Source organism: Panthera pardus, unplaced genomic scaffold, assembly GCF_024362965.1.
Source record: "Panthera pardus isolate Hobbes unplaced genomic scaffold, ASM2436296v1 HiC_scaffold_16, whole genome shotgun sequence".
NCBI lineage: Eukaryota > Metazoa > Chordata > Mammalia > Carnivora > Felidae > Panthera > Panthera pardus.
This window is the reverse complement of record NW_026526721.1, coordinates 153,001,594-153,006,056: the sequence shown is the minus strand read 5'-3', so window position 1 is coordinate 153,006,056 and position 4,463 is coordinate 153,001,594. Positions and strand designations below refer to the sequence as shown.

The 4,463-nt window shown below is 37.4% G+C and overlaps 1 pseudogene; it reads left to right on the top strand.

Moving 5' to 3' along the window:
• Positions 1-1,275: 1,275 nt before the first annotated feature.
• Positions 1,276-1,868, top strand: LOC109248842 (40S ribosomal protein S8-like; annotated as a pseudogene).
• Positions 1,869-4,463: the final 2,595 nt, after the last annotated feature.

The following is a 4,463-nucleotide window of genomic DNA, read 5'->3' as shown; positions in this document are numbered from 1 at the left end:
CTGGAATTTAAATAAAAACTTGAAAAAAAAGATAGACTGTGATATTAAGAGGTATATTAGAACCCTAAAGCAATCAACAATATAGAGCAAAAAGTTATAAGTAACCAATCAACTCAGATAAAAGGGAATCATAAAATGTATTCGACTGATCCAAAAGAAGGCAAAAAAAAGAAAAGAAAAAGGAAAAAGGGGGTAACAAAGAGCAGATGAGACCAAAAAAAGCAAGATGATAGTTTTGCACCTAATCATATCAATAATCACATTATATGCAAATGAGCTCAATACCCCATTAAAAGCCAGAGATTGTCAGATTGGATTAAAAATCAAGATCTAGTTAATGATACTATATTGTATATTTACAAGCTGTGAAGAGAGTAGATCTTAAAAATTCTCATCACAAGAAAAAAACTGTAACTCTGTATGGTGATGGATGTCGACTAGAATTATTGTGGTGATCATTTTGTTTTCTAGGTAACAAACATCATATTGTACACCTGAAGTTAATATAATGTTGTAATATAATATAATATCATATAATATCATATAATATAATGTTATATGTCATGTTATTTAAAAAATAATTTTAAAAAATCAAGAGGCCGGGCACCTGGGTGGCTCAGTTTAAGTGTCTGACTTCAGCTCAGGTCGTGATCTGATGAATTGTGGGTCAAGACCCACATCTGGCTCCAAGCTGACAGTGCAGAGCCCGCTTGGGATTCTCTCTTCCTCTCTCTCTGCCCCTCCCCACCCCCACACACGCGCGCTCTCTCTCTCAAAATAAATACATAAAAACAAGATGCAGTGATATGCTGTTTACAAGCAACACTAAATATAAAGACACAAATGGGTGAAAGTTGCAGTGAAAAGTATGTCATTTTAACACTAATCGAAAGAAAGGATGACTATATTAATATCAAAGCTGACGCAGAGAGAAGAATGTTACCTGAGATAAACAATGTAAAACCAAAAGCTGGCTCTTGGAGATCAGCAAAGTTGATGAGTATCTAAACAGACTGATCAGAAGTAAAAATGAGAAGACGCATGTTACCAATTTCAGGAATGAGAGAAGTGTTGTCGCCGCAGACACTAAAGCTTTTGAAAGGATAACGATGGAATATTTTAAAGATATTAAAAGGATAATGATGGAATATTTTCTGCAATTTTACGCCAATATATTCAATAATTTAGATGAAATTAACAAATTCCTTAAGGACGCATAGTACCAAAACTCATCCAAGATGCAACAGATACACTTCGGCAGCCAGCACGAGAGCAATGGGCATCTCTGGGGACAAGTGGCAGGAATGCCACAAGACCGGTGGCAAGAGAAAGCCCCACCACAGGAAGCAGAGGTATGCGCTGGGACCCCCCAGCATACACACAGTCGCGCTTTGGTGGGGCGGGGGGGCAGAAAGAAGTCCCGCGCCTGGAGGCTGGATGTGGGGACTTCTCCTGGGGCTCCCGGTGTTGTGCACAAAACAAAGATTGTTCTTGTTATTTACAGTGCATCCAGCAGCCAACTGGTGAGCACGGAGCCCCTGGTGAAGATCTTGCAAGGTGCTGGAGGACGGCACACCCTACCCACAGCGGCGTGGGTCCCTCCAGCACTGCCCCCGGGCCACAAGAAGGGGGCCAAGCTGACTCCCAAGGAGGAAGAGATTTCAAGCAAAAAACGATAAAAGCAAGTTCAGAAGACATTTGATGAAAGGAAAAAGAATGCCAAAATCAGCACCTTCTGGAGAGGCAGTTCCAGCAGGGCAAGCTTCTTGCATGCATCTCGTCAAGACCAGTGTGGCCGCGGCTACGAGCTGGAGGGCAAGGAGCTAGAGTTCTGTGTGAGGAAAATCAGAGCCGGAAAAGGCAAGTGAATCGCCCTCCCTCCTGTCTTTGGTCCTGTAATAAAGGTCTTTATTGCTCAACGACAAGAAAAGATGTAAAAGATCATGTGAATAGTCTAATAACGAAGAAACTGAATTTGTAGTTAAAAATCTTCCCATAAAGCAAACTCCTAGGTCCATGGTTTCATTTATATTTCTACAAAATATGTCATGAAGGAATAGTTAGTACCAGTTCTCCTCAAACTCTTCCAGGAAATTGAACAGGAGAGTCTCTACCCAAACGCTAATCACCTGTTACTAATTGTTATATATTGACATAGTGAAATATTACACGACGATAGTGAAATATTACACAACAATGAAAACAGAGGGTCTACAATGATATGCATCACACTAATAATTCTTACCAACAAATGTTGGGAAACAGACTCCAGGTACGTTTGCATAACGTACGTGTGGTTCAGTTCGGCGCGTAGAAACACGGCCAACGCTAATCTGTACCGTTAGAAACCAGGAGAGTGTTACACTTGGGAGGTAGAGGGTATGTCCTGGAAGGAGGCACATGCTGGCAATATTCTATATCTCCATCTGGGTGCCAGATGCGTGCCTGTGTTCATTTCGTGAAAATCTGATGATGCAGACACTTAGAATAAATACATACGTTTCTATATATGTACGTATGTTCAATAAAACATTTTTTAAATGGTAGACTCGCAAAGCCTTTTTCAGTTTCAGATGTTCTCTGTTGAATTATGCCTGTTTTCATTTTTCTAAGCATAAGGCAACAGATTTTCTAGCTTTCATGCTGTACAGATAAGTGGGTCTTTCTTGGAAAAGCAACTTTTCCCTCATTATCTCTGTAACTAGATGATCTCTCACTCCACGAGCAACCCACAGAAGATTCTGTAACTTTAATATTTTTGTTGTGCTCTAGTTTTATGGGTAGTTTTCCTTCCTTACTTTGGCTCTGCAAGAGTTTGCTGCCACACAGCTGTGCTAAATCAAAGAGAACGTGACTTATCTGCTCTGTAAACACAGACAAAGCCAACACAGCTGATGTCCAAGTGTCACAGAGGGTGTTGTGAGCAAGAGATTTAAATCTAAAAATCTGAAATAATAAAGCCGTACAGGAAATTCTTCGGCCGATCGAAGGCACGAAAAGAAACGATTTTGTCTTCAAACAAACGTTCAACTGTGGCCGTACATATTTTGGCTAACTTATTTTGGATTTAGGTGGTGGTTTTGCTGAAGAGGTGTTGGGGTCCTTTGCTGACTCTCAGCTACTCCCAGGGTTTACCCCAGTTATCCCAACTTGGGATCCCAAGGAGAACGACTGTGGTCACAGCCACCTCACCTCCACAGTCCCATATCACATCTGGCTACTGTTCAACACAAATTAGACTGAAATGGCACAGAGGATAAAGCAAGATCAATGTATGTAAGTATGTGGCCAAAAGCCTAAAAGCAGTGATGGATGAGCCCTACTATTTGTGCCTGAACATTAGAGGCTATAAGTAAATAGGCAGAATCATAGAAATACAACGTTGACTTCATTCTAGAAGGTTTGCTCTTCCCTTTGGACATGACCGCATTTTCTTAATATTGTGTCATTGAATGTTTAATTATATATTGGACAAAATATTATGTGTGAGTGCATAGCTTACATGTCCTAGTTTTAGCCCCTTTATTGTAATTCATAGAAAATACATGTTAGATCTTCAGATTTCCCTAGATTTTGCTATACTTTGCACATGGTGGTAAGATCTGCATGATGGCACCACCGTATAATTTCTGGATTTTATAATTAATTGGGATTTTCCTTGTTCTTCAGTTCGTAATGCATTTTTTATAAATGTCCTAAAACACTTGGAAAAAGAGATTATAGATTTTTTTTTTAAGTGGGCAGCAGAATTTTGTGTTTCTATTATGTGTGCGTTTACCTCTTTAAAACAATTATATTAGCCTCATCGGGGTTTGTTTGTTTTGTTTTTTTTTTTTTTTTGGTTTGATTTTTTTGTTTTGTTTTGTCTTGTGTTTCTGTCATAGAGATTTGTGCTAATGTCAAAATGGCAGCAATGGTTTTGTTAATTTATCATTTTAATGCTGATGACTTTCGTTTGATATGTTGATATATTGTAATTTTACATAGTACACTTAATCCCATTTTAGTATCATTATGGATTTGGATCTTTGAAAACTATATATGAAGTTACAGTTTTGAAAATAGGATTCTAATTTGACTAAGATTTAAAAGGGGAAACCTAGTTTTAATACACTTTTATGGAAAATAGTTAAAGGTAATTTTACTTCATTTTTTTGTCCTCCTTACTTTATAGATTAATATATCTAAAATAAATCGCTACACATTTAAATGTAAATACATAATATAAATATAAATAATAGTATATTATTATATTATTAATATAAATTATATAAATAAATATAAATAATATCTAAAATAAATAATATTTTATTTAGCAAGTCAAAGTAAACTTTACCTGATGACAGAGACTCAACATATATAAAGTACAAATTAACAGCTCCGCTAGGAGAGACTAAAAAATTCACCATCGTCATGGGAGATTTTAACATCAGTTTCTCAATAAACAACAGATTAAGCAAACC